The 16,678-nt window shown below is 43.9% G+C and overlaps 1 protein-coding gene across 2 annotated transcripts in view; it reads right to left on the bottom strand.

Annotated features, from left to right (window-relative positions):
* zfhx3b (zinc finger homeobox 3b) overlaps positions 1–16,678 on the bottom strand; it is a 173,497-nt gene that overhangs the window by 121,527 nt on the left and 35,292 nt on the right. The gene's annotated exons all lie outside the window — the stretch shown is intronic.

The raw sequence follows: 16,678 nt of genomic DNA, 5'->3' as shown, positions 1-16,678 counted from the left end.
TCTGGAACTTCTCCAAAATTTGGTGGTGACTGAGAAATTCAGCTTAAAGAGACTCATAGAGAGCTCATAGAATGCCAGGGCGAAATAAAAGAGAAAAAGCCCGGCAAGCAGGAATTGTTGGAACATTATATAAAATGCAATGAAAATAATTTGAATTTAAGAATTCTCTTAATCTTAAACCTTCTTGAAAGAAAAGATTTCCAATGTTTTCACTGATCAAAGTCACTGATATTCTGTAAATATAAACACATTTAGAATTTGCTGCCTGTAACATCCTAAAAAAGTTTGGACACAGGCGTGTTTGCCCCTGAATTCCATCACCTTTCTTAATGATGAGACTTTATAATGGTATGGGAACTGAGGACACTAATTGCTGCAGTTGTGCAAGTGGAATTTTTCAGCTGCTTAACAGTCCGTGGTCGCCGTTGTCTGATTCTCCTCTTCATGCTGCACCATACATTTTCAGTAAGACACAGATCTGGACTGCAGGCAGTGGACTGTTTTAGATAATCATGGTTTTTCAAAGTACTCCCAAGCCAAGTAGCTATTTAACACAACAGCTTGACGGATTCCTATGCAACGTTGTCTGAAGGCTCAGCGGTCTTAACAGTGCTTTCCTGCTTTTGCACTAAACAGTCTTGAGATTTTACTGGATTCCCTGAATGTTTCCACAATATTATGTACAGTAGATGGTGAAAAACTTGAGAAATGTTCTTTTTTAAGTGATTAACAAATCTCTTATGATCTTCGGCACCAAGTGATAAGGCCACAACTCATCGTTTCTTGTAAAGTAAAGTTCTTGTAACTAACTTTTTACTCTCATTTAGCTTCTGTTCCAACTTTTTTTTAATGCATTTTCTCTCCATTTTCCTCCCAATTTAGCTCAGTCAATTTGTCTTCCGCTGCTGAGGGACACCCGATTGCATCCGAGAAGAGAATGTCGCTGTCCACACCTCTTCCGACATGTGCACAGCCCTCCTCTTCTCACCCCTGGGTTCTGCACAGGCGTCTCTTCTGCCACAGCATATGAAGATCCCACCCACACATAGTCCGGTCGTCCCGCTCTAGCAGATACAGCAGACAATTAGTATCTGCTGCAGGCACTGCCAATTATGCCTGCCAGATGGCACCCAGCCAAGCGGTGGCAATGCCGAGTTTCAAACCGAGGAGCTTAGAATCTCAGTGCTGGTGTGCTAGCGGAATATCCCAACTTTTTTAATGTAAATTCTAAAAGAAGCTGATCAGTAAAAAGTCTGTTCTTTCTACTTTTGTCAGTAAAATAAATATTCAATCGAATAAACGAAACACGATTCTTCTTTTTACTGCTTTTTACAAATGTCCCAACTTTTCAGGAAACAGAAGGATTTACTGTAAATGTACAAAGTATGTTACCGTTCACCGAGAGGTGAGAATAATTAAATGTACACGTACAACATGTACACACAGTTATGTACACACATAGAGCTGGTTTGGTAAGAATGTGTCTATACTTGCTTCACATTGTTTGGCAGGGCCCAGGCTGCTAATTGAGATTAAAAAAGTAAACATACATAGTGTCAAGCCATGTCTGTATATTTTCAGAGGTGGGGCAGGAGCAGCACACGTACACACACATACATATGTTCACGCACACACCCTTCAGATTAAGTTCCGGGAAGGTCACAACCAGAACTCTCTTTAAATAAACACATTCTTTTTTTGTTCCGTATCCAAATGACTTGTATCTTTTCATGCTTTCCTGCACTGAACAAATAACACTGTTACTGCTAGGACGTGTTTCTTAATTCAAATATCAATAAATGAACACAATCTGTATAAATACGCTCGGTGGGTAGCACTGTCGCCTCACAGCAAGAAGGTCCTGGGTTTGATTCCCAGGTGGGAGTTTTCATGTTCTCTCTGTGTCTGTGTGGGCTTCCTCCGGGTGCTCCGGTTTCCTCCCACAGTCCAAAGACATGCAAGTAGATACAAAATTGTCCATGACTGTGTTTAAACTTAAAGTAATTACCTGTCTTGTCATAAATGTAACCAAAGTGTGTAAAACATCACATTAAAATCCTAATAAATAAATAAATAAATAACTCAAGTGGCCACTGGTTCAGATATGCACCGGCCCTGCTTTGCAAGACCTTGTAAGGTTTTCTGTAAAAACAGGGACTATCCAAAGATCTGGAGATAACCACCTTCTTGTTTCTACACTCACTGTCCATGTTATCAGCTCCACTTACCATATAGAAGCAATTTGTAGTTCTACAAGTACTGACTGTAGTCCATCTGTTTCTCTGCATGCTTTGTTACCCCTCTTTTATGCTGTTCCTCAATGGTCAGGACCTCTACAGAGTAGGTATTATTTGGGTGGTGGATCATTCTCAGCACTGCAGTGACACTGACATGGTGGTGGTGTGTTAGTGTGTGTTGTGCTGGTATGAGTGGATCAGACACAGCAGCGCTGCTGGAGTTTTTAAACACCTCACTGTCACTGCTGGACTGAGAATAGTCCACCAACCAAAAGTATCCAGCCAACAGCGCCCCTTGTGCAGCGTCCTGTGACCACTGATGAAGATCTCAAAGATGACCAACTCAAACAGCAGCAATAGATGAGCGATCGTCTCTGACTTTACATCTACAAGGTGAACCAACTAGGTAGGAGTGTCTAATAGAGTGGACAGTGAGTGGACACAGAATTTAAAAACTCCAGCAGCACTGTTGTGTCTGACCCACTCGTACCAGCACAACACACACTAACACACCACCACCATGTCATTGTCACTGCAGTGCTGAGAATGATCCACCACCTAAATAATACCTGCTCTGTGGTGGTCCTGACCATTGAAGAACAGGGTGAAAGCAGGCTAAAAAAGTATGTAGTCAGTAATTGTAAAACTTCAAAGATAAAATGTATAGTGAGTGTAGAAACAAGGAGGTGGTTTTAATGTTATGGCTTATCAGTGTATATCCTGATCACAAGCCCATAACACAGCACTAGCAACCCTATCATGCACCACTTTTGCCAAGGGTCCTCGGACCAGGAATTGCTGCTTCCTCAGCGTCTGCGCATTTGCTTCATTTGCCCCGCCGGAAGAAAAATGTAGTGTTTTAAGTAATCTCTGTTTGTACTGACCATAATTGATTAGGTAATCCGGTTTTAACATACACTAAAGCAAGTGCTTAAGAAGCTATTAGGAAAGCTAACATCTTAAAGGGGAAGATCCTTCTCTCTAGCTCAGCTGCGTCCAGCGAAGCTCCGTTTACTTTGGACCATAAGCGCCTGGAGCATCACGATGTTCTTCGAGCTTTTGTTTTTACTGTGGGTAAACAAATCTAACATGTATGAGACAGCAGCAGGACAGAGTCTGGAATACCTCTGCGAGCTTGGTACTGGCGGCACCTGGGGGTCTGACGCCATGCCGAAGGGCCCGCTGTCAGCTGGACACAAGCAAGACAGCATAGTCATAATCATCATAGATCTTCAGCTACAGCACATACAAAGGAAAGATGTTAGCAGGCTGATGAATAGAGTGAAGGATGAACAGGGAGGAAGGATGAAGAGGGAGGTGCTGAGAGAGTAGGCGGCTCACGCTCTATCACATTCCCAACCAGGAAGTGAGCGGCATGTTTTCCTTACGATGACAAACAGCGGCCTTGACTCGGCCAACCAGCTCAACCCTCCGAGCGCTCCGGCCAATCAGAAACGCACATAAAGCATGCCATCGTTACACACACACACACACACACACAGAGTCCATAATCCCCCTTATCTAAAGACTTTCTGCCCTAATACGGGCCCTGTACTGTAAGTACAAGGCACAGATTTGGGATCAGGCATCCAAAAGTGCCCCTGAAAACAAAATCCAGCTGTGACTTGGGTTACCTGTCATGCCAGCATATCTTTCTCAGTGTGTGCTCTGTGTTTCGGATTCTGCTACAAATCCAAGGCTGGAAGCAGCGCCGGTGAAGAGCTGACAGAACGTCGGCATCGGCGAGCGAGAAGCATATTTCAGCTGGCAGAGGCTCGGTGACGACACAGCACACAAAGATAGCAGAAACATGAGTAGCCACTTGCTGCCCTGCTCGCACATGAATGCATTTTTTTAACAAGGGGAGGGAGACAGAGAAGGGAGGGCATTCATTTTGCACTACACAAAAAGCTTCTTTGTGCCAACGAAACTTTATATACATATTAGAAACTTGAAACCGCGTAGGCCTCTCTGAGCCGGATTCTTGTAACTGTGAACAAGATAACGTTACCTATCAGTCCCCCTCACTTTCCACACAGAGGAAGAAAGCCTTCAATCCTATTGTTTTACACACCATAACATTAAAACCACCTCCTTGTTTCTACACTTACTGTCCATTCTATCAGCTCCACTTACCACATAGAAGCACTTTGTATTTCTACAATTACTGACTGTACTCCATCTGTTTCTCTGCATGCTTTGTTAGCCCCCTTTCATGCTGTTCCTCAATGGTCAGGACCCACACAGGACCCTGGATCATTCTCAGCACTGCAGTGACACTGTCATGGTGGTGGTGTGTTAGTGTGTGTTGTGCTGGTATGAGTGGATAAGACACAGCAGCGCTGCTGGAGTTTTTAAACACCTCAATGTCACCGCTGGACTGAGAATAGTCCACCAACCAAAAGTAATCCAGCCAACATCCTGTGACCACTGATGAATGACCAACTCGAACAGCAGCAACAGATGAGCGATCGTCTCTGACTTTACATCTACAAGGTAGGAGTGTCTAATAGAGTGGACAGTAAGTGGACACGGTATTTAAAAACTCCAGCAGCGCTGCTGGGTCTGATCCACTCGTACCAGCACAACACACACTAACACACCACCACCATGTCAGTGTCACTGCAGTATTGAGAATCATCCACCACTTAAATAATACCTGCTCTGTGGTGGTCTTGTGGGGGTCCTGACCGACCATTGAAGAACAGGGTAAAAGCAGGCTAAAAAGGTATGTAGAGAAATAGATGGACTACAGTCAGTAATTGTAGAACTACAAAGTGTTTCTATATGGTAAGTGGAGCTGATAAAATGGACAGTGTGTGTAGAAACAAGGAGGCGGTTTTAATGTTATGGCTGATCGGTGTATATATACATCATTATTTTTACTCTTGTCTGTCACTGACAGTACACTCAGAACTCAATGGTGTTCTGAAATTACGTCGGTACGGCTACGTGTGACTCCCCCGTCCCATCTCTCTGATTCTTGATGCAGAGTTCGATCCCTCTCTAGATAACGTGGAACCCTGGCTCTTGTGTCCGATAAACAGACATTTCAAATGATTCAATTTCATCTGAAGTGGAGTCGAGGACTAAACAAGAATACAACGACGACAAGCACGAGCACACGTTGTTGTTTCTTTTCCTCCTCCCTCCCCTCCTCCACTGCTTTTTGGCACAAGTTCCTTCTTGTCAAAACAGTTGTCAGGCCTCCTTATCTGCTGCTTAAAAAGGAAAGCTAAATAACCACAGCTCTCTGAGCAAACGATCGAGGATGACAGTTTCGGGCCCTGGCTGAAGCCCGGGGACTGGAAGAAGGGCCCAGCGGCCGGAGCTTGAGACAGGTATAAGGGGGTATAAGCGCATGCCTGTGTGCAGAACAGGGAGGGGATGGATTAATAGCGGCAGACGCCACGGTACTGACATCACTCTCAGACCTATAATTAAAGAACAGTCTTTCACACAAAAGCTGCAGCAGGGTATGAAGGGGAGAAGGAGTGGACAGGCATTTTCATAATAACAGCTTAGCTAGCCTAGCAGCCGGAGAACAGACTAGCATGAAGTCCCTGGGGCTACTAATTATTACAGTAAATAAGAAATGCACACACACACACAAACCGTACAATGCTAATAATCATATACACACATGTTAAAACATTATAAACACATGGGCACCAGCTGTGTTAAAGCAAAACTCGTTTGGCTAAAAAAAGTGGACACATTTTGGATCTAACAGTGTGAACTAAATCTAAATGAACCCTGAACTTCCTTTCCCAAGTTTAAAAGATGTGGTTGGAAAAAAATGGTGCTGATAGTTATTAGAAGCTGATTAGTTATTGACACTGTTGGGCCCTTGAGCAAAGCCCTCAACAAATTCGTAAAATATACATGTAACAGTGATGAACTTTGTCCCACAAGTCTTGGACATGGGTCCCAGATTAAGAATATCTTGGCCCTAAATAACGTCTAGACGTAATCTTCAGACACTGGCTTATTCAAATTCAAAATGAGCAACTCTTGGAATAAAATTGTGACGATTATGTTTAGTCATTGGAAACTCAGGTGGATATCTCTAGGGTTAGGTTAATATTACTATCAGCAAGTCGGGCGTCTACATTCAGACATGATTGGATGCTCGCAGATGGAATGCTGTCTTGTCTGGGATGCGCTACTGCATCACACCCAGTGATTCTGGAAAACCAGACCCACTGCGTCCCTAAACTGGATAAAGCCGATGATAATAAATATGATGATATAATACGGTATATCAGAGCATCTCCAAAACTGCAGCTGTTGTGAGGTCTTCCTGGTCTGCAGTGGTCAGTATCTATCAAAAATGGTCCAAGGAAGGAACAGTGGTAAACCGGCGACAGGGTCATGGGCAGCCAAGGCTCATTGATGCACGTGGGGAGCGAAGGCTGGCCCGTGTGGTCCGATCCAACAGACGAGCTACTGTAGCTCAAATTGCTGAAGAAGTTAATGCTGGTTCTGATACAAAGGTGTCAGAATACACAGTGCATCACAGTTTGTTGCAGTCAGGGTGCCCATGCTGACCCCTGTCCACCGCCAAAAGTGTCAACAATGGACACGTGAGCATTGGAACTGGACCACGGAGCAATGGATGAATCACGTTTTCTTTTACATCACGTGGATGGCCGGGTGCGTGTGCGTCGCTTACCTGGGGAACACATGACACCAGGATGCACTATGAGGTGGGGTGCTTTCAGTTATGGGGACTTTCTTTCAAACAATAGGAGCCGGCAACTCTGAGAGGAAGAAACCGTCATATATAGAGGAACTTCCACCTGGAGCGAATCAGCGCTCGAAAGGTGCAGGTGATTGTCAAGCAGGAGAAACTGACGCAAGCCGGTGGAGGCAGTGTGATGCTTTGGGAAATGTTCTGCTGGCAAAGCTTGCGTCCTGCCATCCATGTGGATGTTACTTTGACACGTACCACCTACCTAAGCATTGTTACAGATCATGTACACCCTTTCAAGGAAACGGTATTCCCTGATGGCTGTGACCTCTTTCAGCCACAAAGCAAAAATGCTTCAGGAATGGAATGGAAGGAGCACAACGAGTTTGAGGTGTTGACTTGGCCTCCAAATTCCCCAGTTCTCAATCTAATCGAGCATCTGTGTGATGTGCTGGACTAACAAGTCCGATCCATGCAGGCCCCACCTCACAACTTACAGGAGTTAAAGGATCTGCTGCTAACATCTTGGTGCCAGATACTACAGCACACTTTCAGGGGTCACGTGGAGTCCATGCCTCAATGGGTTAGAGCTGTTTTAGCAGCAAAAGGGGGACCAACAGTATATTAGGAAGGTGGACATAATGTTATGCCTGATGTGATATATATATATCACCAACCAGTCTGCAATTCTGTAGCATAAAGGACATGAGTGATGTGATTGCTATGCACTAATTGTAGCTTCCTGCAACAACGTGTCCATAAATGAAACAAGCCTGAAGCTAGTCTAAAACAACATATTGGCTATTGTGTTAGTAAGTCACGAAAGAACAAAACACATGTCGGTGCCAGGTACGCGAGCATTCCTTGTTAGACAGAAGGGTAGACTGGCACGGCAACTTTAAGCACGAACTCGTATGTAGGAAGATCACCTACATCTCCGGCTTTTTCTTTCCTGCTCGCTTGGCTTCGAGTCTGTAAATGCAGCAGTGAGTCGCAGAAGCCATGGAGGGGTTTAAGTATGTTTTAATAGACACATTATATTCCCCCTCTCCTCTCGAGCGGCGTTTCTTTTGAAGTCAGTAACAGCTGTAGTGTTCCAGGCCTCGTTTAAAGGTCAAGCTAACTTAAAAGCGGAGAGAAAGAAAGCAGCAGAAGGGAAGTTAAAAGTTTGCCGAGTTGTATCTGGCATCGGGCCTACTCCCTGTTTATTGCCCCAGGCTCCGGGTTCTGCTGCCAGTAGTAACCACACCTGAACTACACACACCGCATTTAATGAGACAACAATCACGGCACCTGGAATGAGTTTTTGTGAATGTAGGACTGACTGTGTGCCTAGCGTTGGTTCGTAACGTCATCTACATACGTTACGGACCAATCATCTCTCAGTATTTTTGTGGACGTCTTGATTCGAACGCGTTTATTGGTGGTTTTTATTTCTATCTAGTCAGTTATACCATATTTTCGGTTATAACCGTGGACTTATACAGACAAATACATGTGGCCAAAAGTATTTGGACACCTGACCATGAGCTTGTTGGAAATCCGAGTTCAAAACAAATAGTATTAAAACAGAATGACCTCTATGTGGTCTTTTTAATTATAACACCACCACTCCTCTGAGTGGGGCTTCTCACAAGATTTTGAAGTACAGTATGTCTGAGGGATTTGTGCCTATTTACTCAGAGCATTTGTATTAAAAAAAAGCCTCAATTGATGTTCCAGTTCATTCCAAAGCTGTTCAGTGACCCCTGTCCACATGGCACCAGGATGCACTATGGGAAGAAGGCAAGCTGGCGGAGGCAGTGTGATGCTTTGGGCAATGATCTGCTGGAAAACCTTGGGTCCTGCCATCCATGTGGATGTTACTTTGACACGTACCACCTACCTAAGCATTGTTGCAGACCATGTACACCTGGAGCCTATCCCAGCTTTCCAATGGGCACAAGGCACACAGTAACACCCTGGACGGGGCAGACACGCATACACACACATCCATTCACCTATAGGGAAATTCAGTGTCTCCAATTAACCTGACTGCGTGTTTTTGGACTGTGGGAGGAAACCGGAGCTCCCAGAGGAAACCCACGCATACACGGGGAGAACATGCAAACTCCGCAATCGAACCCAAGAACAGCTCTTTTGGAATGAATTTAAGTAAAGAACGTCTTCAATTGGCGCCGTGTTTGTCTAAAAACAAAAGAAATCCTTCAGAAGTGGACGTTCACGATAAATAGATGACAGCAGGAAACATAGTTCATTCCCTCTTATCTCAAAGACAGTGTTACTGTATGTGGGAATTCAGAGATGCCACCCACCAGCAGACTGAGGACACAAACCTCCCTCTGTTCCCTCGCTCTTCTACGATGGAAAACCCCTCACGACGTACTTTTGCTCTATTTACACACACACAAACACACATACACACAGAGCCCGATGGAAGACATGGGAAGGAAACGTGAAGCATTCGTGACGTGAGTGCGTCATGGTTTATGACAAGCAGGCAGCCGTTTGCCTCGAGCGTTCGAGGCTTATAGATAGTACATTGGTAGCTGGTTGGGTAAACCCAGACTCGATCAGCCTTACATCCAATCAGTGTGACTGTGCAAGAAGCCAAGACTAGTGAAAGAGCAGGAATTACATTTCCTCTCATGTGCTGCAAACATCCAGTATCTCCTCACAGCTTGGCCCTGGCCTTCCCCTCCGCTTGTGGAAGTAATACCAGATTACAGAGCGACTGTTGTCAAATGTTTCTATAATATGTTTTTCTAGCTTTTTTCCCTCCAGGCCTGTTGTTTGGACAGCTGTCCTTTAACAGCTGGGAGTTTTAAGATGCTGCTCTCGCATGACTCCTTGGATTTTTCTGTTACACACGGGATTACCGATTTATTTCAACTTCATAAACGAGAAATACATTTTCATCTTAATGATGCGCCGGCCCCCAGGTGCTAACGGGGATTCGTGCGAGAAGGGAAGGTGTGTGAGCCTTCGCTCTTTTCTTTTAGCGCAGCCCGATGAAACGAGCCGATACGAGCGGTAGATGTCTACTGATTAGTCCGAAGTTTTGATCTCTTAGCGCTTGTGAGTCTATAAAGCAGGCCAGCATGAGTAAATCTATCTGTGTGATTCAGGTACAGCAGACGTGCCCCGACAGGCCGCTAACACCCGATCCGAAACTCCGGAGAGCACTCGACCCATAGAAAGAGAGAGAGAGAAAGAGAGAGCTCTGAGAGTTTAAAGAAAACAAAAGCAGACGGATAGAAGAAGAAGAGAAAGCCCCTTTTGTTTGTTGAATCAAAGCACATCGGCAAATATGAACTACCCATCAAAACAGGTCTTCACAAAGAAGGTTAAGGCTTTGGCCGAGCAATAGAGTGGTGGAGGGACCTCGGAGGGCGCGAGGGGTGCGAAACAGGGTGTGACGACTGGATGGGAAGCCACGCAGGCTCGGCATGCAGTCATCGAGGTCAGTCTCACACAGACGCCCAGTTTGTATATGGTCACGTAATTATACTTGCTATCGACTATGGCTGCTGTGCGTATCCTGCTTGTGCACGTCCTTGAAAGAATGTGAAGCATCTGCACACTGCTATACATGCACAACGGGCAGTGTGACATTGTTTACCCAAAGTGCATTTCCCTAGAAATATGTAGGTATAGATTAAATACTAGGGTTTTGTATTACAGTTTATATGAGGAATCTTTTCCACACTTGGAAACGGTGAGGGCGGGAGGAGTAGTAATTGGTCGTTTCTGATAGCTGAGAGAGAGCTTATAGTCCGGCTTTAGCGCCGTCTGATTTCCACCCTTTTGGACCACTCAAGGAAGCTTTAAGGGGAAGAAGATTTTCATGTGATGATCACGTGAAAGCAGCACTGCATCAGTGGCTATGTGCTCAACCAAAAACATGTTTTCCTGGTGGCATTAAAAACTTGGTATGAAGTGGCGAAAAATGCATCAGAAGGCGACATGACTATGTAGACAAGTGATGTCATTTGTTTTGGAAATTCTTAATAGATAGAGTTTAAAAAAGTGTGGAAACTTTTTGAAGAACCCTCGTATTATAGGTGTCTGGAATAACAAATGCCTTTTTTTAAGCAGGGCCACACTTTACCTAGAGAACAGATTTTATTCTTATTATACCTTATTATTATATACAACAATAAGACATAACATTATGACCACCTTCCTAATATTGTGTTGGTCCCGCTTTTGATTAGCTAGATAGATAGATAGATAGATAGATAGATAGATAGATAGATAGATAGATAGATAGATAGATAGATAGATAGATAGATAGATAGATAGATAGATAGATAGATAGATAGATACTTTATTGATCCCGAAGGAAATTAAAGAACACCCAATTTTTGCTGACAAAATTTTTTGTTAAAGAACACCCTGTTTTGCTGACAAAACAGCCCTGTAACTGCCATACACTGTGTATTCTGATACCTTTCTATCAGAACCAGCATTAACTTCTTCAGCAATTTGAGCTACAGCAGCTCGTCTGTTGGATCGGACCACACGGGCCAGCCTTTGCTCCCCACGTGCATCAGTGAGCCTTGGCCGCCCATGACCCTGTCGCCGGTTTACTACTGTTCCTTCCTTGGACCACTTTTGATAGATACTGATCACTGCAGAGCTGCAGTTTTGGAGATGCTCTGATCCAGTCATCTAGTCTTCACAATTTGGCCCTTGTCAGACTCGCTCAAATTCTTACGCTTGCCCATTTATCCTGGGCAAAAGGAACTTTCTGCCTAATATATCCCACCCACTAACAGGTGCCGTGATGAGATAATCAGTGTTATTCACTTTACCTGTCAGTGGTCATAATGTTATACCTGATCAGTGTATAATTATTCAGGTGGGACCTTGAACTTCTCCTAAACACAAAGATTTAACGACTTGATTTGAAATCTGGTCAGTTAGGAGGCCATGCGAAGGTTTTAATTGCGTCCTGGTGTTCGACAAATCGTTCTGTAAAGTCTAGAGGAACATCCTCAGGAAAGACTGTTTGCACCATAGGATGCACCTGATCTAGTAAAATCACCTCTGAGGGTTCAGGTCCAGTTTTTGTCCCATGTACACCAGTTGCGGACCCCTGATACTACTCTGACATAGCTTATTTTTTTAAGCATATGGTGTTTGGAATCATTTCTGGCCCGAATGCAAAATCATGTCACCAGTTGTAGAATTGTTTTGTAAATGGGTTGATGGAAACCAGTACAAGAAGTAATAAGCTTGCTGTTAACACACAGATTGCATAAAGAAAGCAGGACTATACTCAACTCCAAAAGCGCCAAACTACCTGGGCTTACACACAATGTAAACACTGTGTACTTTCACAAAAACTAGTCCCAGATGTGTTATTACAAATGCATGAGCTAACAACCTATACTGCTATGGTCTAAAGATTCTTTTCTACAATTCATACCCTATCTAACATAAACCTGGTTTGAATTAGATGTAGCACCTGAGCTTAGTCCGGAGCACCTTTACAAAAAAAAACAGAGAGGAAGAGACTTAATTCCATAGACTGAGCCTGTGAACTGTTTCTCTTTCATGTCTGGACGTAAATACCTATTGGATGCTTAATAAGTGGCTCCAGTACTTGAAGTGTCGGGCCTTTTTTTCCCCCTCAGTTCTTCCCAGCCTTGACGAGCAGCTATTGACAGAGCGGTTACACACTTGCCTGCTGAGGGAAATCCTCCACACTGCACTCCGGGTGGCTGATAAACAAGACCTGTATGCTACCTGGGGTGCAGAGACCAGAGGTTTTTGTATATGCAGATGCAAATGTTATAGTTATAGTTTCTAATCTGTTGGTTATGCACCGCTCAGAGCTTGGGACTCATGGTGGTGCAGCCTGTACTTCTATACTTTAAGCGTATTATATCCATACGATCATACAGTACCTGTGTTGGTTGAGAAGCATTGGTAAAGAATATACAGTACTGAAGCAGATGAGTAGTGTGGCTTTGGTTAATTTTACTGACCATATTATTTATGGGAATTAAAAAAAAAGAGAGAGAGAATCCAAGGTCTTTAAAAGTTTAAGGTTGTTAACGTTTCACTAGAGATAGACACTCGTAGGACACGCCTTGACTTTGATTCAATATCCTCGACCGTGATCAAAACACGATTTAATATATAAAAGCATTAAGTAGGCAATTAAAGGCGTTGGAAATAGCTCTCCTTGCCCAAACACATCACCGTTATTGACTTGAAAGGGATAGGAGAGGGAAAAGAAGACGTAGCCACGGAAGGCAGCGGGAGGGAAACAATTTCTGTAGCTGTCTCTCTGGAACTAAATAGAACATTAGTGTTGATGGTCCAGACCTCCACCAGAGGCATCTACAGATCTCATATGCACACCGTCAGGAAGTCACGGTCACCCGGGAGGAGGGAAAGAAAGGAAAATAAGAGCTGTCACACTCTCCCTTTCCTTGATCTGATACTTGGCTGATGAAGAGACCGTGGTAATGCTTTGATTTTCACTTTGCAATATGATGGGAGTAACATACATTGATCCACGGGCAGCCAGCTGGGCCTTATCAACAGCTCCTTCCTTATGATATACTAGGATCTGGATTTTGGCAAGGGTGTCAAATGCTAACTCCTTACCCATAGCAAACACTCTAAGGCAAGGCTCAACTGCATTGTCTTGCAGTAACACATTTACAGCAAAATGCTCAAACAAGTCACGTCCTTATGTTAGAAACAGATGTGCTACATCTGATAAGAATCGCTCAGTCCTCAGGTCAGGTGAAGCCATGTTTTCCCTCCGGCTTAGGTGACACGCCATGAAAGAAGGCAAGCGAGGGCCTTCCCTTAGTCACCTGACTTCTGAGAACATAAATATACACAGAGTCACACATTCAGGCTGATTCTCCTCCCCAAAAAGTTCCAGCCAGGTCATCGGAGCCGAGCTGATCTGTGCATTCTACTCAATGCCGAGCACACCCGTACGCTGGCACCCTTCCAGGGCCTCCAGGGAATGAAAGATCTTAGAGGACACCTATTCAACACACACCCGTTCCAATATATGTGACTTGAGGCAGGGCAAGATAAAGGAGACCGGACGACTAGAGGCAGCATTATCCTGTCTATTGATTTTAGCTGTTGGGTATTACAGAGGGAAACAGTGGGTTTATCAGGGCATGATCTCCCTGCACTTTTACTAACTAAACGAGTCTTTCCACAGCTTATCTGACAAATAGCCTATTACGAACTCCCTCTGCACCTTTTCCACATTGTTGCCTTACTGGTAGCTTGAAACTAGGATAATTCCAATGCCCTGGGAACATGTGATAATCCTTATATAAGCTTTTTCCATATGCCCAGATGTAAATCTGAGCTATAATTATTATAATGTATGATTTGGGCAATCAGTGCTGACATTTTAAGCTCTCGAATTCGAATCTTAACTCTGCTATCAGCCGGTTGGGCGTCTACACGGACATGACTGGATGTCTGGGGGATGGCGAGTTGAAGGGATTCCTAAGTGCTGCTGCAATTGCAGCCTCTCCTGGCTGGTCGATGGTACCCAGAGATGGAGAACAATGTAGATCAGTGTGTGACTCTCCATACACGATACTGATCCCTGTATGAACCCGCTTTACACTGGTGAAAAGAAGAGGTTGGCAATAGCACACATCAGAAGGGCTGTGTGCAGCAGTAAAGGCGTGATACAACCGGGTAAATTGGATACGACTACATTAAGAGAAAAAGGGTATTTTATGTGGGTAATTATTTATTTACGGCATTTAGCAGATGCCTTTTATCCAAAGTGAGTAACATTACAGTTACAGTATAAAGTCTGAGCAATTGAGGGTTAAGAGCTTTGCTGAAGGGCCCAACAGCAGCAACCTGGCAGTGGTGGGGATTAAACCAGCGACCTTCTGATTACTGGTCCAGTATCCTAACCACTAGGCTACGGCTTGCTTTGCAATGTCATATTTATTTACATTTAGGTATTTAGCACATGCTTTTATCCAAAGTCTTATTACAAATTAAGGGGTTAAGGGCCCTGCTCAGATGCAAAAGAGTGGCGGTGGTGGGATTTGAACCAGCAACCTTCTGTAAATTGTAAAGCCTGAACTCCTGAAAATTGACGTAATTTAGATACATGGGTGCCTCCAGAAAGTCTCATGTTAGTATGGCCTAAGCATAACTGGGTGAGCTAATGTCGGGACGCCAATCTTTCCCTCTCTCCTCCGTGCCCTCGCCTTAATGTGTGCAATAGAATGAAGGAAAGATAATGAGTGTGGCATAATCCCACAGAGGAGCCTAATTCATGCTCTAATCACAGACTAAATGTTGCTTTTAATTAAAACGAATGGAAAAGATCTGAGAAGCATGGCGCTACCGAAGCTAGCAGACCACTACCAAACCCTTCCTCTTATGAACAAACACCAAATCTGCACGAGTTCGCTTCCTTTATGCGCCGTTATATTTCATTCGGATGCATTTCCCATTTCCCAATATTAATAATGAGCACAGGTCGACACGGAGAAAATTTCCCCACAGCAATTAAGGTAAAAATCCATAATCAAATCAATGCAATTCAGAGAGATTGCCTTAATGCACATGAAATATGGAACTCTGAGCAAATGTGCATCATAATACTGTGCATAAATAGATAAAGAATTTCTCTTACGAAAAGGGCCAGTGTGAGATTTATACTGAAGAAATTATATGGGGCAAAAGTTTAACAATTTAAATATTTCATCAGAGGCTCTGCGGCAGATTTGAGAGTATGAAAATTTAGTTGAAGGGGCGAAGATTGCAACACAGCTTAATCTAGGAAGCAAAAAAAAAATCAATTCTTTCAAAGCCAATCTGGATTGCTCCATCGTCTGACAATGTAACCCACTATTTCAAATATCTTTAGCACACTCTTGGGTTTGAATGCAAAAGATAGAGATAGCGTGTCCATCAGACACAAAGAGAGACACTGTGGACCATTGGTTCTCAATCTTCCTTCTCCAATACCCCCAGTGTTAAAAGAATTAGAAAAGTTCTGGTTACCATATAGAAGCACTTTGTGCTTTGTTAACCCCCTTACATGCTGTTCTTCAATGGTCAGGACTCTCCCAGGACCACTACAGAGTAGGTATTATTTGGGTGGTGGATCATTCTCAGCACTGCAGTGACACTGACATGGTGGTGGTGTGTTAGTGTGTGTTGTGCTGGTATGAGTGGATAAGACACAGCAGCGCTGATAGAGTTTATAAACACCTCACGGTCACTGCTGGACTGATAATAGTCCACCAACCAAAAATATCCAGCCAACAGCGCCCAGTGGACAGCATCTTGTCACCGCTAATAAAGGTCTAGAAGATGACCAGCTCAAACAGCAGCAATAGATGAGCGATCGTCTCTGACTTCACATCTACAAGGTGGACCAACTAGGTAGGAGTGTCTAATAGAGTGGACAGTGAGTGGACACTGATCCACTCATACCAGCACAACACACACTAACACACCACCACCATTTCATTGTCATTGCAGTGCTGAGAATGATCCACCACCTAAATAATACCTGCTCTGTGGTGGTCCTGACCATTGAAAAACAGGGTGAAAGCAGGTTAAAAAAGTATGTAGAGAAACAGATGGACTACAGTCAGTAATTGTAGAACTATAAAGTGCTCCTATATCATAAGTGGAGCTGATAAAATGGACAGTGAGAGTAGAAACAAGGAGGTGGTTTTAATGTTACGGCTGATCAGTGTATTATCTTGATATT

The sequence above is a fragment of the Trichomycterus rosablanca genome, chromosome 17 (assembly GCF_030014385.1).
Source record: "Trichomycterus rosablanca isolate fTriRos1 chromosome 17, fTriRos1.hap1, whole genome shotgun sequence".
Classification (NCBI taxonomy): domain Eukaryota; kingdom Metazoa; phylum Chordata; class Actinopteri; order Siluriformes; family Trichomycteridae; genus Trichomycterus; species Trichomycterus rosablanca.
This window is presented reverse-complemented; position numbering and strand designations above follow the sequence as displayed.